Source organism: Melanaphis sacchari, unplaced genomic scaffold (assembly GCF_002803265.2).
Source record: "Melanaphis sacchari strain LSU unplaced genomic scaffold, SCAv2.0 Contig53_pilon_pilon, whole genome shotgun sequence".
NCBI lineage: Eukaryota > Metazoa > Arthropoda > Insecta > Hemiptera > Aphididae > Melanaphis > Melanaphis sacchari.
This window is the reverse complement of record NW_020271371.1, coordinates 1,198,025-1,225,848: the sequence shown is the minus strand read 5'-3', so window position 1 is coordinate 1,225,848 and position 27,824 is coordinate 1,198,025. Positions and strand designations below refer to the sequence as shown.

General features: G+C 22.8%; 1 protein-coding gene across 1 annotated transcript in view; it reads left to right on the top strand.

The window, feature by feature from the left end:
• The window catches only part of LOC112599610 (glutamate receptor ionotropic, NMDA 2B), a 265,062-nt gene that overhangs the window by 16,803 nt on the left and 220,435 nt on the right, over window positions 1-27,824 (top strand). The window contains exon 2 of the mRNA XM_025346582.1: window positions 13,407-13,459. The gene's annotated coding sequence lies outside the window, so the exon portion shown is untranslated. The remainder of the gene's footprint in view (window positions 1-13,406; window positions 13,460-27,824) is intronic.

Genomic DNA, 27,824 nt, shown 5'->3' with positions numbered 1-27,824 from the left:
GATAACATATAACGATGATTTTTATTCACCCATATAATTCATAAAATAAAAAAATACATTTATATAGATGCTATGTAATTTATAACTAAGTCAAATATTTGTTAAATTTGGGAATATTTTTAATAAAAAAATAAACTGTATTTTGTAGATTTATTTATGGTATATTTTAAGGTACAACTCAAATCAGTAATAATGTTTTAATTCGATATTTTGCTCTTAATTTTATTGTGTTATATTTGAACAAAAGTTGATGAATAATTTTCTCTTTGCTTATTTATTATCACTTTAAAAATTTTTTTCATTAATATAAATTGAATATTTATTTGATAAATAAAGACAAATATTTAGAATTTCTTACATCAGCCATTAAAAGTAAACCTATAGGTATGATTAAAATTTTAATATAGCTCAATAGTTAAAAATTGTTCAAGTTCAAGTAAAAGTAAAGTATAAAAATAAGCAATACATATTTTGTATTAAAAAAAAAATTAAACTCAAAACTTCAAATTTTAAATTCATTGTACTAGAAGTTGTCTATTGAAAAATGTATAAACAAATTTGGAAAAACATATCTTCTTGCAGCTAGTTTATTTAAAATTTTTTTTTTTTAAATTTATTTATTTTAAGTATTTTAGACTTAAATTGTAACGAATTCGTTTACTAAAATAATGAGGTCATATGTAACTGTATATGTTCTATTTGATTTTATTTTTCTGGTTCCTGTTCGTTCCAATATTTTTCTATTTTGACATCATAAAATATACCCAGTTGACCCTCATAATATTTTTAAGTTTATTACCGGTCCTTATATTTCTTAACAATTTTTCAATAACTTACTTCTTATTCACTTTGATGGCTTTCTAATTTAATTATGTTAATATTTTATTTATAAAGATATTAATTTAACGTCTAAAATCAAAAATGAGTACTATGTGTTTATACGTATAAATTAAAATACACTAATATTGTATTCATATTAATAATTTATTAAAAAATAAAATAATATTTTTATAAAAATGCAATCAACGTGAAGCTGATAATATGTAAAATGTCATAGAAATGATGACATTATTATTTAACTGAGTTAAATATCTTAAGTAATTTGCAAGCAACTTGCATTGTGTATCATTACAGTAACTGTACCCTAGGGTTGAGTTGGGTATAGTCTGATTGGTCCATGAAAAGTTTATCCCTAGAAGAAAATTATAATACGAGCAAATTTGAAACAGTCGCCAGAGGCATGGATAAGATTGATGTAATTTATCATGATATATTATATAGGTATTTTTCATTCTAACCAGTATGATATATATATTTCAAAATAAAGACTTTTGCATAAATAATATATTCAACAAATAAAAATAAAATATCTAAAATATGTGCAAATTATTATTTATGATGGTAAACGAATTTAATTACAAGTTTACATGCTTAATTGAAGAATATTTAAGTCTAATTTTATAAAATTTTAATTCAGAAAATGTATTTTTATTTAAAAAAAATTTAAGTTATCTTAAAAACCATATATTTAAATACTTATACATTATTTAAATAACTTTATAAATTGGGTTTAATCACTTTTATTGTTTATTATTACTTATTAGTCTATGCATATTATGTTAATTATGATTTTATAACTGCCAAATGACTTACTGTTTTTCTGTGTTTTGGGCTGTATAAAAATAAAAATAATTATATTTGTTAAATTTAGTATAAATTTATTAACATTTTTAATTCGTAAGAAATTTCTAGATTTTATAATCATATTTGTTAAAAACACGAAAATGTATCGAATATTTTGTAATTAAAAGTTTTTGTATTTAGTTTAAGATTTATGTATACTATTTAAAAAATTAATACAATGTTTCTTATATGTTTTCTTTACAAGTAATAAAAAGTTTAGCATAAAACCACGTACATTGTTTTATAAAGGTGTAAATTTCAAATGTTAACGAAATTGTCGAAATTATGGATTATTTTTTATTTTATGAACATATATAGGCTGATAAACCTGAAATATTCATATTAAAGTAATTTATTCAATTAAGGGCTAAATTTGACATATTTTATACAGAAGAGTGATTTCACAGGTTTTTCTTTTATTTGGATATTTATTTAGTAAAACAAATAAATATTTTATAATTTGAATCTGTATTAACTATATAACTATATTAATAAGAATACAAAAATATGTTTGTAATAATTTTTTGACTGACATGTGTTAAATAGAACTTTTAAAACTATTATTGATGACAGTTGTATGTACCTACCTATTGTACCTATATTGCTTATATTATGCACCGTCCCTTATAGTAATTGGCTTAATGTTTTAAATTTCGAGTGCTGCGAAGAATGTATTAGTTTTTTACTAGTTTATTAATTTAATGTTTAAGAATTAAATAATCAACTTAATTAATGCGTGTTATAATAATTTATCATAATTGGTGTAAGTTTAACTTTATTGAAATCCAAATTATAAACAGATTCTGTAAGTTTCCTTACTAAACTTTTTATAAATGACAATTAAACCTATTATGGTAAACCTCTACAAGTTAATCACTAATTATTTAAAGTGCTGTTATTATATTGTATAAAAAAATTGATTACATACGGACTTATTTATTTTACTATTACAAGTTTCCGTTGAATAATTGAGAATTTTATATTACAAAATGTTTTCTAAAAAAAAAAATCATCAATTTGGTGTAGTTTTGTTGAAAAACAGTGTTGTGTAAAGTATAATTGTTTGTTCGTAATTTTGTTTTTGTTTTTCCCGATTATTTTAAAAAATTAAAAATTTCTTGTTTTTAAAACCTCATTGTATAAATATAAGCTATATCGAATTTGCATTTTCACTGTTCCAAAAGATGATGAAAACATTTTTTTCTTTTTTTTTTTTTAACACAGATAATATATAATTTCAATACCAACAGGTAGGTACTTATATTTATAGTTCTACTTGAGATAATAATTGTATGAAATTATGAAAGAAATTGTTTACTATTTATATACGTAATGAATAAAGTATGTAGGTACCTAATAAAAGATGTCAGTGCATTATTTATTTTTCTAAGCCTTTGATCTATGTGTAATATGGAAAATTTGCGTTTAGCAAAATAAATCTCGGGTTGTTATCTTTCTAATATAAAAATGAATTGATCTATCGTAAAACTTTATGTTAAGATAAATAAAAGCATTATTGAAGTTTTACATAGGGTTTTTTATGATATTTTATTTTTTGCAATAAATGAGCATTTTTAAATTTTGATATTTTACATACTTATAACTTACATAAAAATTGAAATATCGTGAAAAACCTTACGTACAAAGTTATATGATGTTTTTTACTTTAAGTTTAATAATAACTGATTGGTATAAATTAAATCCGATATTAAATCTTACAACACAACTTATAAGATTAGATTAGCTGCTAAATTTTTAAAAATTTGCTGTGTTGACAATGCAGGGTAAAAGAGAGAATTCGATAAGTTTGCTGACATTTTTTAATACTTATACGTATTTTGTAAACTTTTATTTATGAATATTTGAAATATCAATAATGATTTATGGTATTATTCATTAATATTCTTTAATAATATACGGAAATTACAAGAAAAAAATATATCATCAATTTTCAAGAGAAAATATTTTGCATACTTAAAATAGTTAAAATTGACCCTTGTACTAGCAATGTTTTTGTTTTGTGTTTTTTTTTTTTTTTTGTATGAATATTTTAATTTGCATTGTGTAAATTTATTTTTGTCGTTATATTCAAAACTATATTAGAACAACTTTACTTGTTTGATTTTCTCACGCATAAAAATATTATTCATATTAAACTTAATAAAAAAATATCAAGTAAATTTATGTAGTTTTATTAAAGAAGTATATTGACCTACGACAAAATAAATAAATATATTACAGTTAAAATATTGTTAAAAATGCGTTTTGTTAGCAATATTTATTGTTTTGTTGTCAATATGATTTTAATTATTTCACAGTAATAATGGACCAATAATGCTAAAATTTCCATTCATATTATTTTGTTGGGTACGTTTTAAATCAATCTTGTAATGATATTATGTTCATATATAATTAATGTATTGTAGCTGTGCGTATCTATGCACAACATACATTCAGATTTTAAATTAAAAACGGAAAATTTTGATATTATAAATAATTCATGATAATTATTTTGAATTATTGGCAGTTATGAAAATTGTATTTTACATAGAAATTAGGCTTGAACAGAGGAAATTAACTGAATAGAAAATAATAACAATCTCTTTTAGATAACTTGATATTAAATTTGTATAATTCAGTAATTTTAAGTTTTGTGTTTGAATACAAAATATATTTTAAATTATAATCTAACAATGACCCAAATTATAATGATTATTCGGGGTTCACCGCATTGTTTGTATATATAATATGTAAGGATTTATCAAAGTCAATAAATAATAATACAATATTGTTCAAGCTAGTAAGCAAAATCCGTTTCAATATCATATCAATATATCATACAATAAATAATAATAAAATAATATAAATACAATCATCTACTTTAAAAGTATTAATTTTTATTCAGGAGATATAAAGGTATTTTGGATAAATGCTATTAACACATTAAAAACTATGGTATCAATTTATGAACAATATTAATTTCTAAGTAAGATCAGTTTTGTAAATGTAATTTTGTCTTTCGGTTATAATTATAATTATTGAAGTTTAGTATTACATAGAATATGCCATTCAAAATATGTTCTAATAATCTAAGTTAAACTTGTTTACTACTAAGTTTATCATTATTGCTCACTTGAGGTTTTGCTGAAACTTTCTACTATATTACACACATTGCACAGTTTCTTATAATTATTAACATTATAATTCTATATTTTACTGACTTGCGAAGTTTTTAAGCGTAATGCTTATTATATTTAATTTAAAAATTTGTTTTTTATACACTTTCATTAAACTATTAAATTGGTTCCATAAATGTAAAATTAAACTAATATTTTTTTAGTAAACAATTCTCTATTTTATTTGTATTAATTTATTATGATAGCAACTATTCTAGTTTGTTTGTGCATAAATAAAAAACATATTTTTGTGTTTTTTTTGCAAATATTTTTTTTCTTGATTTTTATTTGTATTCATTGTAATGAAAGTATTACTTTTATAAGCTATTGTTGTTATTAATATGATATTGCTAAACATTTATATAGATTTTTAATTTAGATTTATAAACTTCGCTAATAGAAACGTATAAAAACCTAACGTAATGGCTTGTATTACTATTTAAAATATTTACATTTCACTAAGTCTGTCGACTGTCATTCTTGTATAATTTATGAAATAGATTTTTTAACTAATAATAAAAAAATAATATTAAAAGTAAGTTATACAATCAATTTAAAATGGATTTAAAGTAATACTTCAATACATTTTGAATAATAGAAATACATAATTTATTAGTATACCTACTGAAAAATTCGTTATAACTGTAATTGTTTATTACTGAAGCATTAATATTCAAATCTTTCTAAAAATCCAAATAAATTAACTCAAATAAATTATTAAAATATAATATTGGTTTTATAATTAAATATCATTAATACTCTAAGATTGCTGTATTTGTTAATTAAATGAAAAATAAAAGAACTGTGTTGTTTTATAGTTACAGAAAAAATAATAGATATAGATAAATATTTTATGTTTATTGTTATTTTTATGGAGTTGTTATTTTACAGGATTGTAAATTACTGTTACACATTTATCGTATTTTTTGTGTTGAAGTGGTTGTTAGAAAATTCAAATTTTGAATTAGTTTTGAAAAGAAATGGCTATGACAGACGTAGAAGGGCTTAAATATTTAAAAATGTAAAACATTTGTTTTTGCTACATATTATATGTATGTACGTGATATATTGTTAATGAAGTTTGGGATAAAATTGGCTATGGATGCATTTAAACTGTATTAACTACCAAGTCAAAGCGTGTGGAATGTGTAATTAAAACCCATAAATTAGCTTTTAAAGTTTCGTTTTCATTTTGGAATAATAAGCATATCTCGTTTATAAACTGCTTAAAATTGTGGATTATTAGTCAAAAAATTACTCCGGATCAATTATTATTACATATCCATTAACTTTAATTGCATTATATATAGATTATTCTGTTATTATTTACTCTTAATAACGATTTTTAATACCTTTTTATCCAATTGAAAACATAACTTGAGTACCTATTATTGATGCGATTAAAATAAACTATAGAATACAATCATATTAAATATAATCTAAATCCAATCTAATTTGTTCTAATAATTATTCATAGTGAATTTTTATTTAAAAATATGTCTTTTATATATTATTACAATGTTTTAAGATAAATTAAATAACTATCTTGGTAATAAAAAACAATAATAAATTAAATGAAATTATCAAAAATCAAATTCAAAATATGAAACACGAAATTCAAAACTTTTTCTGAAATAAAACAGTTGCGTTCAATGTACTACGATAAATAATGTATAATATACTATAGTATAATGATTTTGACTTTAAATTTTTTTCAATCTTATGTATCATAATTTTAAAGTGGTTTAATTAAATTCTTATATTAATTAAATAGTTTTAACTCATGAGTATTGCAATAATTGAATTGATAAGGTATATCAATTTTTTAAAGAATATTAATTTAATGTTTTTATGTTTGAAATATTGTAGTCGGAAAATTATATTTATGATGATTTAGATTTATATAGTTCAGATATTATAATTAGTTAAATAAATCTATATATCTTGAAAAAACATATTTTAATCTAAGAAAAATAAAAAATGTACAAAAAATTCGTATAAAGTGCTTCAATTTTTTAAAATATGCAAACTTTGGTGATAAATTTATATCATATTTTTTTTTGTTCAAGTTTTTAGATAAATTGTTTTTTTTTTTTTTTTTAAATGGATTATAAATTAAATTGTCTTAAAAAGGTGATGTGATGTTGTTTGTATTTACAATTTTGTGATAAAATAAAATTTCTAAATTGAATTCATAAGTTTTAACTATTATCAAATCTTTTGTTTTACAATAATTGAAACTGTTAATATTGTATAATTATAATTAATTTTGAATAACAAAAATTTACTAAACATAATGATAGATTATAAAAACGTACGTTGTAAGTGCAGTAGTGGCTCGTGCATATATTATGTGTAATATTGTATGGTTGTTAATTAAACGAAGTAATCTCTTTTATTATGTATACTTATTACATATTATATATTACATCTGTAATATAAATAAATTCAAATGCAAGGTACCTATAATAAAACATTTATTAAAATATAATTTAATTTTATGTTTTTCGATTAGTTGAACGATTTATGTTTTAAATACAAAAATAATTAAAAATACTAACAACTAACTAGAACTTGTCAAGAAGGTGTATATTTTGATTGTAATTATAGAAATATTATACGATATTAAATATTTTTTCTATGCGTTTATAATTCGTGACTTCCATCGGAACCTGGTCATCCATCGTACCGGGGTAGCAATGTATTTATATGAAACACAAAACTAATGTTGTCAACCCGTATGGAAAGATTTTTAGTCCATTAAATGTATTATGGTAAATTGTTTAATGCCCAGAACACTTTAAAATTTATCGGTATGATATGATTATAATATGTACCTATATTATCACAAGGTTGATTTTGCTTAATCTTTTATTCTTAATTATTATAAAAAACCACATTCATAGAAATGTTTTTTTATACACTGCTTAGAAAAGGCTTTCTTTTTCATTATTTTTTCATAGTTAGATAATTGTATTTCATTTGATTTAAACGAAATATTCAAGTATTGAGTTAAGAATCTTGTATGCATTATATTTTATTTATTTAGCTTGTGATTTCAGAGGGAATAATGAAGTATGTCAAAACTCATATCGTTTAATCTTTCATTGGATTCGTAAAATTAATTAATAATTCGCGCATCATATGTCGTTCGTTACATTTGCCTTGTTCCATGTTATTAAGCCGTTAATTTTTATTTCTGTATATCAATACCCGAATTTAATGTTTTTGATATCGCTAAATGTGGAATAAAAAACAAACAAGCAAGTATCAAAAGGACTGTAGAAAACTCAGCTTAAAAATCCAAAATATTGATAATTATTATAGTTTGGCGTTAAAACTCATAAATATTAATTTACATTCATATTATATGTATAATCAATGAATGTAAGGTGTTTGGGGGGGTATGGGGGGCAGAGCCTCCCACTTAATTTACTTATAATAAAAATTCTAGGGCTGAAGCCCCCTAACTTTAAGGTCTAGTTACGCCTATGTCTATAATGGTCTGAAAATCAAAACAGTGCGATTAATAACCTCCAAACACTACTCCAGATTCCACTCGCGATTATTTACACACTCAATTTCTACAATTTTTTCTTTTTTGTATACATTTTTTTCTGGAAATCCAACGTGCTGTTTGAAATGTCAATGGTACAGAGACTTACTCAAATAAGTATATAATAAAATATAATCACGTTAGGTTCCATTTTTGGATGGTTTCTTTCTTCATTTTATTCTGTAAATAAAAATGCTGTTGCATCTGTAATTATATTTTCCTATTTTGTATATAGTATAGATTGTTAACTTAAAAAAAAAAAAAATAAATAAATAAATAAGTAAAAATAAAACAAAAAAGTAATTTTTTATGATGCATATATTTTTTAAATAAATATATAATTATTATTCACACCATCCGTGTCAATTAATGCTCACAAAATTGTGTGAAACATCAAAAGCTTAGGACTTTTGTTTCAGCAAAAAAGAGTGATATGTTAAAGCTGTAGAGGGGTATAAACGAATTCTATCGTGGTTTACAGCCTATATCTGACTAAGTATGATCACATGTGTAAAGAGTTATCCAAGGACCTCATTATTCGCAGAACTGTGTTGAAAACACATTAATACAACAGAGCGAGTGCACTGCAATGTTTTTATGATTTTCGACACTGGTATTGTTTTTCTGTACAGGATCATCAAATGTTACGTACTTGAACGTAATATTTTATCATCTGTCGCAGAATCTGGATGTGGAATTTTTTTTACTATCAAATATACGTTCTTTGGTAGACTTATCTGACACATTTCGTAAAATGGTGGTGTACTATCAGCGTTATGATTTTAGGAGAAGAGATGAATGAAATATTTTATCTTGATTTGATTTGATATTATTAACCATTCACAATTCACGTTTTCAAGTGATAAATCCTAGAAACGTCTGTAATAAAATCTTAAGGACACATTTCATACCTTTCGGATAAAAGTAGAGTTGAGAAGATGATGCCGGATTCTGCTAAAGAAATGTTATCATTTTCCACCAAATACAAATTAGTTTTGATTCTTATTTCCATTAAAATACGTTTCCATCATAAATATTTGAGAAAATATAGGGTTACTAGTAACTGAAAATATTTCATTACAGAATTGTTTTAGCAAATGTATTATATGCACTATGGTGGTATAATAGATCAATTATTATTATACACAAAACCATGTTTTTTTTTCTTCAAATGTTGATATAACGTGTTATTATTTATGATTTGATTTGATTTTATATAATTATTATTGTATATTTTTACGATAAACTGACTTTTGTCCGTCACTGTGGTATATCCTATTGGTTTAATAATAATAATAATAATAATAATAATAATAATAATAATAGTAATAAAAATAAGATGCTATTACTGAACAAAGGCATGATAGTGAATAGTATTTATTATTTTAATGTGTGATTATTTTACAAACAATTTTATTTTTAAATTTAAATGTATATCATTAGTATGTATAACTGTTACTCATAGGTTTTATGTAAATATACATATATTAATTTATTTTAAAATATAATTATTAATTACATTATCTTATAGTTTAAATTTAGCAATTTTAATATTACAACTTAAATAAATAAATTACAGTTGATTGTGATATGTAATTCAACAAGCATGATCATTCTATTTTTATTTTTTAATGATGAATTTATTAAAATTATAATTTTTGGAATTTTAAGTAAATTTTAAGATCATATTTCTAAATATTCATATTTTTTTATATCATTTAAAGAATATTCTATGGAAATTATAATCAATTTTTTCAAATAAGTATAACCCTTTTTTACTGCCAATTGTTTACATTAACGAAGTAGGTTCTTATTTGAAAAAAAATATAAGTTTGTATTATAACGTTAAATAATAAAAAAAATTAAGAAAATATAGTGTTTAAGTGTAGCTGAAAATTTGAATAAATGTATTATTAAAGAATAAAAAGAGTGTAGAACATGTTTGATGAATCACTTTACATACACATTTTTTGTATATTATATTGTTTATAAAATTTCCTTGATTTGTTATCATCATTGTTATATTTATAAACTGTAGTAACCAACATAGTTTTTAAACAATATACATTGTCAGAAAGTTTTTCTTACAAAAATGCAAACAGAAATAGATTATATGTGGGACTGGACTTTTGTTATAAAGGACGAAGATCATTCTGTGTTTGCTATATAGTGTTATGGATTGGTGGTCGGAGATATACGTATGTCCTCCAAGAGCAATCTGGGTTAGGTTATCTAAGGTTGTCCACGATTCAGTTTCCGGTTGATATAGATTATATATGTTATATATGGTTAGTAGATATGAGTGGTTATATCCTTAGATCATTGTTTCAGTCTATATAATTAATATTATAATACGCTAGTAAGATCAAAGTACGTTCTTATTTTACCACCGTTGCGGAAGTATAGCAGTAATTTTGAAATGCGCAGTGAACGTATTTTAGAAGTAGGTATGCGTCATGTTCCACCGATCCTACAATGCCATATATCTGGGTGTTTTAATAAAAAAGTATGGGTCGGGTCACATTACCTCCAATTCAAGTAATGCAAATCGACCGATTATCTGAAGTACATCCCTGAAACGATTCGTTTGCAGTAATTAAAATTATATGTATAATAAATTAAGTAAATAAACTGGTTGATGGGTTAAAGTTGAGTTTTAAGTATTGAAAAAAGCGTTTTATTTTTATAATCAATTCAAATAAGCTAATCATGCAATTTTCACAATCTGTGACACATTCTACCACATTTAAAAAAGCAAATGAAATGATGCATATTAATTTGTGTAATGATAAAGATAGGTCGACAGATAAAAGACGGAGAAAAATGTTAGAAATAAAAGTCACTGCAAATTGCAAACCGTGAACAATTCGATAATTCGATCAAGCGAAATAGTCTCTGGGGTATTTTTAAATATAATGGTGAAGAGGTGGCTATAGCTGTGAGAGAGTTTTGTTTATATGTGTCTCTGGTGACCTACTTATATTGTCGGACTTTCTCAGTGACATTTTTTTTCAAAATTCATACTGTGTCATTAAATAAGAATTCGAAAAATAAATAAATTTTTAAAAAGCAGAAAAAAGTTTTATTTATTTTTTTTAATGTTTTTACAAAAACAGTAAATATATTCTAACTTTATTATCTTCGATCCTACGAATCTATTTTTAAGCGTTCCGTTAAACATTAAAGAAATTAATGAGATATAATTTTGCTATAAAAGTGTACGTGATTATGATTGTTTTATTCTTCAACGTTAAATATTATTTTAATGTTGACGATCATTTTTCATTGGAAGATTATCAAAAATATAGATGATTAAATAATATTATTTTAGATAAGTGAATTTTTAAAACAGTAAATTTTATTAAATTTTGAAGTTTAATACGTATTATACAAATTATATTAAATATCAATAAAAATGGTCTAACTAGTCAATTTTTGACTTTGGTAGTTAAAATTTTAGTACTTAAACAGCAACATACATATATTCATACATATACTTTTTCTTTCATTAAAATATATATTCTATCATAATATATACCTACCTAATATAATATATAATAATATTATAGTATGTTCAGAAAATTTCTAAGCTTCTTAAATACAATTTAAACTTAATTATTTATATTAATATATATTGAAAAGATTTATTATTAAAGATTTTGTTTTTTGTAAATAGGATACTTCTTATAAACTTTTATCAAACAAGATATCAAAAAAATAAACTCTTATAATTCATATTTTGATCAAATAAAAGGTTAGTTTATGTTTAACTATTTTATAGATTTTTAATAAAGAAAACAAAAAATATTATCGAATTTTTAGATAGAGTAGATGCCGCTTATAAAACTCAAGAATATAAGATTCAGTCGCTAGATTCAAAATCGTCTGTAATGATCCGGACGTATCCAAATATACTACAAAAAATTCGGTTATATTACTCAAATTTCGTAAAAAAAATGATACAAAATAAATATTTTTGGTTAAAATTTAGAAATTAATTTGTTTTCAAAAATTACATAAGAAATGTCGAAAAGTTTCAGAAATTCCATTTCCGGAATATTAGAACATAAATCAATACAAATCAGAATTACAAAAATTTTTCATAAATAATAAGTGTGTACCTACATACATAATTTATAATTTCTTATTAATATATAATAATATAATTTTAATATTTTAATCATAATTTTTTCATTTATTTACTAATAACAGTAATATATAATATGTGTATATACTATATATATACATATATATATATATATATATTTAAGTAGATTAAAATAAAAGTAAGATAATAAAATTAAATTCATAAGTATTTTGTTTTTTTTTTCCACTTCGCTTATAAGTTTCACTTTGTGCTGATTCCAATGTGAGTCTTATAAGCAGTGTCCACTATATATGAAAATGTTGTCACGAATGTGCCATAATATTTTAACATTTATTAAAAATAGGGTGTGATGTTATAATCTTAACATTCTTAACACATTAAATAAAGTCTACAAACATAATTTTAATAAAATGTATTATACTATTATGGTTATATTGGTGGTGTGATATTATTTTAATACTACTTTTAAGATTCATAGACTTTAATACACTTAATTAATTTTAAATTTTATTTGTATGATGTTATAAATATGATTTATATATTTGTCACGCACAATATTCATATTTTTTTTTATTGTGAATTTTAACATACATGTCATGATAAAGAAATCAGACATTTTTCTGTGAATATTTCAGTGAATTAAAAATACATTAAGTAAATTGTGAATTGTTACCAAATTGTTAAAAATGGTGTTAATATTTCAACTGGTTATGTAGGTGTGCACATTATATGAATATTTAACATAATAAAATTATATTTATAAAATGTAATATAGACTAGCAATTATATCATTTAGTTTATGTACTAAATAAATAATAAATCGTTCGCTGTTAATAAACGCAAATTGTATTTACAATAAATATATTATTATTATTATTTTTAGATTGGAGTTGACAAATAATTTGGATCAATTGTTATTTCAATGTAACAGTAAAGGTAAGACATTATAGATCAAACTATATAATATTATTACACCTATAAAAAAACTATATTAAAATGATTCATTTTTATAACAATATTTACAATCATTTTTAGTTTGGTTTTGTCTGCTAGTGAAGTATGTAATGAGTTAAAACGGAAACGCTAAATAAGTTAGTAATAAAGATAAAGTGTTTTTGGTATTTAATTTTTGTAGGTATTCAAATGTTAATACTTCGGTTTAAATAGTTGAAGCATTCTACGTAATAAATTCTGTGAATGTAAGAGCTACAAATTATTATCTTTAATGTGGCACGTCATTATTGTTTTGTAGAAGAATTGTTTTTTTTTTTTTTATTTGAAAGAGATCTGTTAATGGTCGTTAACGATGCAACCTATTTATGTAACTAGCCCCTGTAAAACGATCAAAAAATACCAATTTACTTACATGTACGTAAATATTTTGAAAATACATGATTAGGTTTTATTTAATAGTATCAGTATAGTTTATTTTTATGTTCTATATAATGATATTCACATGTATGTAATTAATTTTTTAGTTTCACATTAAGTGAAACTGTAATTTTTGAATGAAATATTTTTATATAGTCGACGTATTGTGTGATAAAAAAGTAAATAATACAAATTTAAATTACATAATTTGATCACGAAAATTAATGTTTAATTTATTATAAGTACGATTTTATTTTAATAATATTTATGAAAAAAAATATTATAGTGCAAATTATTGTTTGCATGTTATAAATATTAATTTTATATCTATAATAACACAATAGGTCATAGGTCAACATTGATTATTGATACTAAAATAGTTTTAGTAAATTACACCTACTGTAATTTCAGTGAAAAATTGGGAATCCACGTAATTTATAGTTAATACAATATTTTTGACGGTAAATTCAATAACAAAAGTGTAAAGTTATTTTATGTTTCATCTCGTTATTCGAAAACATTAATTATATAACTCGCATCATACAACGATATTATTGTAAGCTAGACTATAATCCGTTGGTTTATAATTTTCTGCAGGTTATTGGAAGGATTTATCAACTATATTCAAACTTTATGAAAAATTATGGCTTTCTATTAATATCTAATAAACGAAAATTTTAATTTAACTGAGTGATTATTTATTAAAACAGTATCAGTTAGTCATATGATAAATTAAATCACAAATTCGTTTATAAGATGCACAATATGTAATTTTTTTTATATGTTTAAAGTAAAAATTATTCATTTTGACCATAAACATTGTTAAATTTGTTTTCTTATTAATAACGTTGCTAGTTTATAGTGAATAAAATATATTGTAACTATTATAACTTCACAATATGTTTTATGAAACGTATAATTTTATTTTTACATTGATTAATGTATAGGTATCTTAATATTAAGTGGATTGTAACTTTGGTGGTCCATGGTCGTATTTGTATTTTCAAAGTTTAAAGTAGGTAGGTATATATATATATTTTATTCGATTCCTCAGTTAATAGAATGATGGTGATTTAGAGTAGGATGTAGAAACTAGAAACAGCTATGTAAAATTCAATCTGCCTTTTATAGTACCCTATGCTTGTCCACCACGCGCCGTATATATATATTATATTTATGCATATACATCTTGTACATAAGACCTATCGTGTTAGTTCCACATAACGTGACTAGAAATTGTCTTTTGGTTTTATTTTATTGGCCAACGCTTAGGGCACGTTCAGGGGCGGAGCTATCCAATTTTCCGCATCTGTTCACGGCGCGATTATTTGGATCGATATTTTTCCACCGTCTGTAGTCGCCAACGATGGTGGCGACGATGGTGTTATCGTCAGACAGTCTACAAAAAAGGTCTTTGGACCACTTCCAAGACTATCGTCCATGATGGTTCTTTACCGGTGACGACCATTTACAAATTATTGCCATCAGGAAGTAGATTATATGCAAGGCAAAAGTAAAAAGTTTTTTCAGGGAAATAACAATATATTGAATTGATTACACGCTTTTGTGAAAATTGGCCAGTGTTTTCCGAATTTATCGCCATTCAGCAGCCTTTGTCCGAATCGCATCTAATTGATATTCCATTAGCGTGGACCCGGAAAAAACATTCAAGATAATTTTTTTGTCTGTTGTGCACTGTCATATTTTTTTAAGTATATATTTTTCGTTTACTTTAGATTCTGAACGAAGTAAATAAGCTATTGGTTGTATAATAACGTGTATTTTCAAAATAAAATTTTTATTTCAGTAAAATCGTTACAAAAAAGGCTCTATATAAATGGAAAGGATACAATTGTGATACTCTAAAGAGATCATACTTATAAATAATTATTAGCTATTGAAAATATAGTGAAATGAAATTGTTTATTTAAATAACATATAATACCATTTGTAACTTTTTGTTTGTTAAAATAAATTTATTTTGATTTTTATATTTGTTTTTAAATTATAGTTTCAGATAAGAATTTGAAAAATTTTAATTTTATAAACGCTAAATAAATTGAGTATATTTCGATAATACTTATTTATGATTGTTTTCATGGGCATTTAAGACCTGAAAACAATTAATTGTAAGAGTTTATTAACTGAGTTATACTTTAATATTTGCGATCTGTATTATTTTTGTGGAGTGTTGTTTCCGTGATGAATATTTTTTTTTTATCTGAAAAAAAAATAAATAGATTTCGCATCCATTTTCAAAAGCTGTCTCGAGAATTCCTTAAAGTGTTATTAAGATCGAGATTCTCGATCTTATTTATAACTAAGTACTTGTTTATTAACAGTAATTTTAGTAAAAATAAAATGATTATTCGTTTAATTACTTTTAAATTCAGAGTTCGAAAAAAATCAAAAACATGTTTTTATTGTTAAAAACACGTTTTTTTTGTGCTGTTTAAAATAGTTTTAAAATTTAAAATATGTTTATTATTTGAAGTCGAAAAAAGTCAATGTAATTAAAAATTTAGATTGAGATATTTTGATTAGGCAACATTGGCAACACTGTTATAAAATAGACTCTTATTGAGTCAATTATAAAAAAAATTATTACGTTTAGAAAAAAACTATCTTAGGCTCAATAGGGGGGGGGGGGCAACTAGCACTTTCTCCTCTTAAACTCATCATTAGATGTTTTTGAAATGAAAAATATTTTATAATTCGAAAATACGAATGTTTATGGACATCATTTTAAAGTTTTAACTTTTTCCTATCTGCTAAAAATTTCTTGAAAAAATAAACACCAGGTTGTTTCACAAATTGCATAAAATTTGAAATATAAATTTAATTATATGTGGTCTGATAAAATAAAAATTTTTAAGAAAATTAAAACTAAGTAATAATTGTCTTTCTTTTTTTTTGTTTTAAACACTTGTTTTTTCTGTTGTTTTATTCAATTGTTTTAAATGATAAACAAATTCAAATTTGTTATATTTAGTTGTTTTAAACATGTGTTTAAAACAAAATGTTTTAAACAAAACAACTCTGCTTTTGATGACCTGCGCGGAATTTTATAAGACAAGAGGTAATTTAAAAATATAGCATAGAGTTGAATGTTTTAATTTTCATCAATACACTAAAAGTTTGAGTCAAAATATCACGTAAAAAGTTTTAAATTCATCTAAATAGTTTAATTATTTTATCTTAAATAATATAAGTAAAATAATGGTTGCTTATAAATATTTATAAAAGCATACAAAAAATGTTTTTTGTTATTTAAAAACTATGCTGAACAACTGTATTTAGTATTTACTGTTCGATTAAATTGGATTATTCCACCTGAATAACTGTTATATTGTAATTATTACTTAAAAATATATTACAATTTTATATGAGTATGGTAAATACAATAATAAACAAAATAAATAATTGATCACTATCAATACAACATTAAGTATGTGGTGCAAAAAAAAAAAAAAAATACGTGTGTGCCTAAATGTATGTTTTTGAAAAGTTAAAAATTTTAATCACTTATATTTTTTACATACGAGTTACAAAGTTATGTTAAATTCCGTAGTCGTATTTTTTGCAGTACAGTATAAAAACGCTATGTATATCTATATTTATATATAAAAACCTCACACTTTAGCACAGTTATAGTTTTTCTGTTTACTTGATGTACGAAGTATATTTATACGTTTAGTAATACAAACAAAGAGCATGTTTGAATATAAAAAGTTAATATGATTTTTATGCTGATTGGGAGGTTACGTTTTTATATAAAACAGCTTTGAAGAATAATAATTTTACAATTATCAGCTATATATATATATATATATATATATATACACACACATAATAAATGATTTTAAACTCTTAAACGAGAATATACTGTTTTTATTGTTATTGTTAAAAATTCTGCACAAAAGGTTATGTGTGAGTTATAATTTGCATAACCACATTAGGGTATTCATTATTAGTAGGTAAATTGACAGATTTTCTATTTATTTAGCGTACACTTAATGAATTATGTGCTCGCAAAATGTGTATTATTGGATGAAGTAATACTTAAGTTGTTAATACAATATTTGATATATTTTAAATTTCAAAGCAATATTAATTATTATAATAATCTCGTATGGAATAGTAGGAGAGATAATAATAAATGTATAAAGCCTATGAAAAAAAAAGGTTTATATTTAATATTATTTTTTTTCTTATTAACATAAATCTTTGGCAACTAGATCATTAGTTGACATTTTCATATTATATTTCATATTAGTGTCATATTCATCCATTTCTTCGTATAAAGAATGTAGATTTTATGTTAAAATAATATTTATAAAAATGAGACTGTCTATATCATTTACGGAGAAAGGAGATATTATTGTAAGTTCACTGAAAATGATTGTGATTTATGACAAATGTACGTAAGTGATTTAAGTGATTTAAATACGTAGGTATTAACAACTGGCGTAATTTCAACTAAATAAAATAAAAGGTTATAGTTTTGTTTAATATAAATAAGTATTTTTTAATTTTTATCTTATTTTGACTTTTTTTTTTTTTTGAAGAAAAGATTTGAACTTTTTTATTCTTTGATTGGTAATTTTAAATATAAACAAAATGGTCTTTTAATTTTTGGCAGTTTAAAAGAATATAGTTTTTGTAATTTAACGGATAAGTCTTTTGGAAATTTATTTATTGAGAAATATAAAAACAAACATCTGATATATAAATCTCAGTTAAATTTATCGAATATGATTTTTTTTAAATATTTTATTATTTTTATCATACTTTTATTTATTTTAGTAAAATTTATGTATGCAAGTGCTGATTTTAATTGCTTTTCAGACAAAACTTTTGAGGGTAGTAAAGTTTTCCAATATTTTTTTCGTAACCTATAAAGATTATAAAATTTAAATTTTGTATACATTTTTTTTGTAGGTTTGGATTCGAAAACATTTTTTTTTGTTGAGTAAAAGTGGTCAAAAATGTTTACTTCGCATATTATTATACAGAATTAAGAACTATTTATGAATATATTTTAAAATTTTGAATTCTTACATACTAAGATACCCTACCATTGAAGTAGTTTGTTATTTTTAAAGTGACTTCGGAGAGTTGATTGAAATAAAACCACAATTTTTCAGAAACATGTAAGAAAACGACATTTCAGTATAAATTATATATGAACATGTGTGGTTTATATGAGTAAATTAAACATCAAAAACTTTCAAATTTAGTATAAGTAACACATATTATTATAATAATTTAATATTTATAAAATATGAAACACTGAAGTAAACTGAGATTGTATCAGAAATTTTTTTAAAATAAAATAAACTTTCTTAAAAGAAAAAAAATTGGGTGATAAATAAATTTATAATATTAGTTGAAATTGAAGTGAGTGAAGGAAATCGAACATTAAACGCTCAGCATTTGGAATATACATATTTACATAAACATAATTTTGGAATATGAAAAATAATAATTTATATTTTTTTATTGGATTAAAAAAAAGAAAAATATTGTATCTATTTTATCTAGTACTTACAAAAAATATGTATGTTGTAAATTGTACCTATATTTAACAATTTAGTTCATTTAGTCTGATACGAATTTTATTTTCCGAGTAAAAAGTTGTATAAAACCATTAATATGCATTTTTCCTGTTACATTACATCTTAGATGTTTTATTTATTTTCAGTAGCTTATAACCATTTTTGACACACGAAACATTAAAATTCAAGTTGTATATTGTAAAACATAATTTAATTTATGAAGGTAAAATGTCAAATTTTAATTTAATATTTTATTTTTTCTTCAAACATTTCTTTAACTGTGATCTAACTGTAAGACAAAGTTTAGGGAGTATGAGCATTACTTGTAATTTAATACTTATTATTAAATTAAATAGGTTCTTTTTAAAAGATAATTTTGTTAAAAGTTGAATCCACTGTTATTATGTTTTTAGATTAAATAGTTAAACCAACACAAATACAGTATAATATTTTCTAGATTAGACTCTAGATTTTAGAGTCTAGAAGTTGCAGTGTGATGTTTTTATATACATATTGTATTTTATGTTATAATGTTCTGTATGGGGCATATTATTAATATGTTTCAACGTTTTTGATCGGTTTGTAGTATTTGTTAATTTTTGAATAAATTCACTGAACTGTAATTGTTGCAGATATTTTAAGTTTTCAAGTTTTCAGTTAGATCGTTATTTATAATTTAATTTTTTTTAGAAAGAAAAAATATCTGTAAAAAAATTTTTACGAGGTTAATAAACGAGTTTTAATATTTCACTAAACTTATGGTACTGATTGCATCGATCGGATTACAAAATTATGTTTGATATTTTATTTTTACTACCAATACATTTATACATAATACTGGATATTTACCTTGTATATTATATAATTATATGTTTATATGTTTATATATATATTTACAACATTTTTAAATATAATTATGTCGTTTATTAACTTATAAAAAATTATTGGAATTGTTATTAAAAATGACATTAATAAGCTCATAATTCAATGTCTAGTTTAAATAGTTGAATATTAGTATTTAAAATTGTAGATTATATAATGAAAATGTGTTTATACTTTTCATAAAAATCATGTTTAGGGAGTATATATGTATGTGCCATTTTAGAATAAATCGATTAAGGAAATTTCTCAGTGGTGATTTCGTCGGAAATGATATAATTTCAAGTATAATTTCTGGATTCTAACTCAGGCCGTATTTCACAGGATTATTGTTACACAGCATTACTACCATCATATTTGGTTTACGGGTGTACATACTACACTCCACACCTCAATCATTTTTCTGTCGTTTGATCGATTATCATATTCATCTTTGACCATTTATTCGAATATATTACATTTTTTCTCATTAGCTAATATTTAAGTTTAAATTCAAGATTGTAAGTAGAGTGATGAATATATTAGATTAACAATAATGTGTTGTTGACACATCTGATATTACCTTTCGAGTTAGTAAAAATGGTTCAATTAGAAACTTTGGGAGTAGTTCCTAGTAGAAAATTGAAATTAGTTAGAACTTCAAAAGTAAAAATTGACTGTATTTCTTTTGATAATAGGGAAAAACCAAAAATATAAAATTAAAAAAAAACGAAATTTTTTACACAAATCAGTTTTTGATAAAATTGATTTTTTTATTTTGTTATAATTTAAAAACTAATAACCGTAAAAATTTGAATTTGTCATCAAGTGCTTTTATAATCATTTTTTATACATTTGTATAACTATAAGTACTTTGAGGTTAAAATTTATTTTATTTTTATGTCTATAAAAATGTTTTTGCTTGGTTAAAATCTTAAAAATGTAATATAAGGATTTTCATAAACTGTTCATATATTAATTAAAAAATATTAAAGACAAATAGGCATGGTTTTTTTATAATCATTTGAAAAAAATTGACAAATTTATGGAAATTTGTAAATTATTTTGTAGTAAAAATTTATAAAGTCTTCAATTTGTATAACTAAGGTTTAGAAATTTAATACAATTTTATTCTTCAGTAGTTAATACTGAAATCCAGAATTCAAGAAATTTTTACTCGGAATTATTTTCATAAATATTTGAATCACAAATTAAGATAAAATTACACATTTCAACGATGCATAACAATGCTAATTTATTATTTTGTTATAATTTAAAAAATTTATTAGTGGTTTTCAAAATATTTACGTATACGATGCGTTTTACTATATGCAATTTGTTTTCCTAAATATACACTTAGATTAATTTTAAGCAGTTTTACCTATTTATATTATAAATCTATTTACACTGTTTAATAATTTGGTGGTGTTAATTTAAAATTTTAAATAATAATACAATATGGTATGTTTACTTTTATTATAATGATTAAGAATTAATAATTTAATAAATATATACAATTTTTACGGATAAAATTAAATCAACCTATCATAATATTATTAGCAAAATGTATGACTAACAGTAATATTAATACATACATTAATTTATTTATTTTTAAACGCCAATCGGCAATTTTAGATTTACAAACTAAATTTAGTTTACAATAATAGTAATATAAAATAAATATTAACACAGAACAACTCAATATAAATTAAATGGTAGTATACTACTATTTTCAGCAACTTATTACTAACGTATTTATTTAAATATTGAAATCAAAACAAAATAAATTCTATTTAAATTACGAAGCATTCTATGTAAGGGATGGTTATGTACATGGGACGATTGTGGGTTGGTATTTAGAAGAGAGAATGATTTCTGGGCAAGAAAAAAGGTATACGAAAACTTACGCTGTTGAGGAGATCTGGGGCATTTATGGTCCCTCCTAGGAGCGAGATTATAAATTGCTCGTCAGCATTTTTCAACGAGATGATAGCAGTGGTATATCCAATGTACTATATTAAGAGACTTAAGTATCTTTATATAAGCTATTGACCAAATATTTGTTTAAATTTTATTTATATACTCAAAAAATTAAAATTAATTAAAAAGTGTTTGGAAGAAATATAAAATTATCAAAAGTAATACAATTTGTCGTATTTATTTTTAAAATGTGAAAATAATTGTTTGTAGTAATACTTCTAAGTTAATTAAAAAATGTAGGACTGAAATGAAAATTAATAATTTTAACATAATAATATATTTGAGTAGGATCAAGTAATTATTAACAAAAGCGTTAACCAAGATAAAAAAGGCATCAAGGAATTATTGTAAATTAACTAAAAATTTCGTATATTTTTTAATTTTTCGTGTGAAGTAAAACAAACTTTACTTATTTACCAAAAGTATTGAATTTAAATATTATCCATTTTATTTAAGCGTATTTACATGTACATTATTCAAATTAAATTGAATTATGTCATATAATGTGTTATATTTATGTGGGATGGAAATTATATTTAAAGATTAAAATATAGTTATAGTATAGTGTAATAATTAATTATTTTTGCATTTGTTTGAATTATATTATTATTAATTGTTATTCTTTTTTTTTTTTATATAGTTAATATTATAAGCATACATTATATTTAATAAAGATGTTAACTAATTTTTCTGATTTTTAATATCAGAGCTTTTTAAACAATTTAGCTTTTCGAAGAGTACCAATGTTTTGAAACTGAGAACAATAAAATCCATTAAAAGGGTTGAAAATGTCAAAATTTTGGCAATGAAAACAATGCATTTCACATTAACTCAATGGATGGTATATTTTATAACACTTTACTTTGTATTTTATATTTTAAACTAAATTAAAGCTAAAATTTAATTGTTTAATAAAAGTACATAAATATCTAAGATTATTTTTCAAATTAAAATAACCCTTGCTTTAAATAAAATAATTTAGTACAATATGATAAAAATATAAAGTAAAACCTTAAGTTATTAGGGAATTTAGCGTTCAAGGTCTTAAGTTTGTAAATTTTATAATTTAATTCATATTAGTACATTGACTGCAGAATACTGTATTTTAACTTTCCAATTTGCTTATGATAGCGAAAAATAATTAAGTTGACAGGATATTATGGCCTCAAGGTGTAATAGTAGTTTAGCGAGTGGTGTTCAGCTGAGTTATATGAACTTCTTAGTGTGTGTGTGAAAATAGAGTGATTATATTGCAGTTGAAAGATTTTTGCGTTTTAAGAGGCGACAGGGAGAATAACGTGGCCAAGTAATTTACGACTTAGTTATTGGCAACGAAAGTAAATTGACATAGAATACGAAAACTGTTATATAGTATATACCATATAGGTACAAGATGAATAACAAATTTTGAGTGAAGATATTTTTCTTTCTTTTTTTCTTATGTGAATGTATTATTATACTCTTTTCTTTTTGAAATATATACTGTTTCCAATATTTTTAAACATTTAGATTACATGCTAAACAATATACGATCCACGGTTTGTTTGACTTCGTAAAATATAATGAATACGCTTCCTTGTTAAGGAGACGTGTAAAATAATTCAAACTTTTTCTCATATTTTTCTCTTAGAAGTACGCAAACGGTGGATTATTATTGCACAAAAAGAATTTAAGGTTGACGATTGTTATTTGGTTAAAAGCGTTAATAATTGAGTTTTTTAATATAAACTTCCATAATACAGTAAATCATTTATAAGTAAATTTTATTTTATTTAACCTAACCTAACTGTAATGTTAAATGTCGAGCGTGTTTAGTATTTTAAAATCATTAAATTATGTTTATGAATTGTATTTGTTTAGTTTGCTTATTGATAAACAATGAATTGTAATATGAATACATTTACAATTAATTTTGATTTAAAACAGAAGAAAATGTTGTTATATGTATGCGCTAGAATATGATTAATATTTTTCTTTATTTTATCTGATTATTAAGTTATAGATTATAGAATCAAGAATAACAATTTCCATTATTTACTTTTCAGAAGATAATCATGACATTTACGTTATTCCAAGTTAGTTTGTGTTTATATATTTTTATTTACAATAAATGTCGAGTTAATAGGTATAAGTGTTTCCCAGTGGTACACCTTTATTAAACCTATGTTCTCTTGAGATAATCCTTATGCATAGTTTTAAGTTTATTTTGATAATGCCGAGACATATTAAACACTAATTTTAGTTCTAAACGTTTAGATTCATGAAACTTCCTAGAAATATTGTTCAAGCATAAAAAAATAAAATTAATTATTTCAATAATATATTTAAAATTATGTATGTATTATTAACTTTTAAGCCTAATCAATTTTTTTTTAAATTTGAGGCAAGATTCATAGTTAATAATAAATTTAAAAATTATTACATTTTGGTATAATTTAAATTAATAATATAAAGTATCAAATTTATTTTGTAATATGTATTCAATTAAAATTATATATGGTGTAAAGTTAATTATTTATTCATGAAACATATTTTTATCAATAAATGTAGATTTAGCCACATTTAGGGAAGGTTTTTAATTTTTTTATGAAATTTATATTAATAATCACGAATATGAGATATTTTTTGGGGATTTATAAATATTTTAAACATATAACTAAAATATAGTTTTTCCCAAAATTTTTTAAAGAAAAACATTTTTTTTATTCTAAAAACAGTTGAAAAAACCTCTTAAATTATTTATATAATATGTTGAAAATTTCTTTCTTGACGTGAAAAAGTTTTCATAGAAAATTATGAAATTAATAAAATGTGGCTTAGGTTTTAAAACAATTACATTTATCTATTTCATCTTGAATTAAATCCCATACATTTATGATTTAGTAATGTGTTATTTGTGTTTGTTTAAAGACTATGTACGGGGACTTTTATATTATTATAAAATATAATTCTATACTTATACGACTTTTAAGTTTTTTTTGTAATGAATAAGCCTTTATTATTTATTGAAATAGTGGGAAGATATTATTATGTTGATGACTATTCTGTTGTAATGGTGTTATCTTTTAGCGATGGTCACGTTCGTTAATCGGGATATGATGCCGAGGACCGAGATTTTAGGTTTGGTCTAGAGGAGAACAGGGGATAATTCGGTGTCAGTGTAACGTGCGCTTCCGAATTAAAAGTCAAATTGTTTCCCACCCAGTAAAAGCTCATTGTAAGGGTTCGGGGGCTATAAATCATTCCCTTTCCGCATTACCAGGCCTTCGTTCACCACCTACTACCACCGCTATACTGACTGGGATTTTGCTTTAGTCACCGCTGCTCTCCACATAGTGGCCATGTCACACTTTCAGTTTAGGTCAACCAGTGAATTCGACTTGTGATATCTTTCATACAGAGTTGTGGCCGTACTTTGCTTAGCGTACGAATTATTCTCACAAATTCAACACGCACGGTCCTCTGTTTCGTTTCATCGAATACTTTTCCTCGTCTGTTAAGATAAATCATCTGACCTTGGCAGTTTCAATCTAGTTTTAACCACCTCATGTATGTAGTTATGCGCATGTATATAACATAGTAGGGGCATCATGATTGAAGAGAGAGAAATGGTAAAGTTTTGAACGTGACAAACAAGATTAGAATCTAGAACGTGACGATTATTTATTGTGGTCTTTTGGAATTCGGTTAAACAATGGAACTATACATAAGTGATATGCTCCTTGGAAGAAAAAGAAAAATTTGTAACCTACACGCTTCATATGTTTAAAGTATTTTGAAAAATGCATTTAGATGCATTCGAATTCAACTTTAAATGCGTCCCCTTTTTTCAAATATTGTTTTGATTACAATCTCAAATTGATCAATATATCTTTCAAATTTATTTTGTATACCTATATTTGATTTGATTGATGATATTTTATACATTATGTAAACTGAAGATCAAGACTTTAACGTTCTAAAATTATTTGATTTTCTATTAGCATTGTTATTCATCATTTTTTTTTTATAACTTACATCAATATAAATGTAAATACAACAAGTCATATTGAAATGTACAAAAAATATTCCAGAATCATAAAATAATATTATATTTGTATTTGTTAAACAGATAATGTAACTAACAATAAAACATAATACGTGTATTTGTTGAATCTTTATGCAATAGAAGACCAGGGACTAAATTAAGGACAATTATTCTTAAATATTTTAAATAATGCTTTATGTATATTATATATAAATGTATAAATAAGTTGCTTAATATTAATGATGATGCTATAACACTGCATTTTTCACATGATTTTAATAATTTTTTAATATTTTTTTAATCTCTCACAACTTACAAATAAAAAATAATGATAAATAATATACAAAAATAATAAAGCCTTTAAGTCAATACATTTTTGGTTAAATTATAATATCTTTGAGTTAACTTTAAATAAAATTAAACATCTCATAATTAATATTAGAGATATTAGTCCAAATACTAAGCAAATGTTGTGTATCCATAATATATTTATTTGTTTTGAAAATTAACTAAATCAACCGTATGTCTGTATCTATATCAATATTGAAGAGTTAATTGTATTAAATATTTTTTGAACTATATATTGATTTTCAGTTAAAAGAAAAATTTATTATTGATTATATTGTGTGATTAAGTGGTAATTTAGTTTTTATACTCAATAATTCTCGATCAATATTTAAAATAAAATCGAGAGTTATATATATATACATATATACATATATTATATTATTTGTAAAATTAATATAATATGCATAATAAGTAAAATAAAAATTATCATAAAATGATTAATTTTATTTTAAAATTATCTAATTTTACAAATACTGATTTTTTATTGAAGGAATTAATAAGTTGGTAAACTGGTTAACATATTATGTACTTTAATATTAGCTAATGAACATACAAAATTTTTATTGATATTTAATTGTCGTTTTAACACTAGGTTTAAAAAAAAAAATAAATATATTAATTTAATTTCACAATTTTGTATTAAGCGTTTTGATGACAAAAATTGTTTGAATCGTGCAATAATACTTCATATTGGTAAACATATATACTCGTAAATACATATAAATAAGTAACTAACTATACTAATTTTAATCTATTTAAACGTTAATAATATAGGATAATTTAATCTTGATTTGTTAATGTATCTATTATTTAATTTTATGAGTTCTAATGTAAAGATGTTAGATGTCATATCACTCAGCAGTTTCTCAGGGTTTAATGTTATTATAAGAGTTAGTTACAATACTCGTGAATTTACTTTTTGTTTTATTTTAAAGATTTATAACTACTGTTGTCAGCATTGTTTTACCTTCATTCTTATACTTAATAATTTTTTTTTTTTCATAAATATTAAGCTTACGAAGAGAGCTGTAATATAAGTAAGTGCCTACAAAAAAGTGTGGACAATTGTATATGCATTTATAATCTAGATTATTCTATATTTGTTTGTAAGTTTCATTCTTAATTATTGAATTAAAATTAAATTTTTTAAATGTACACA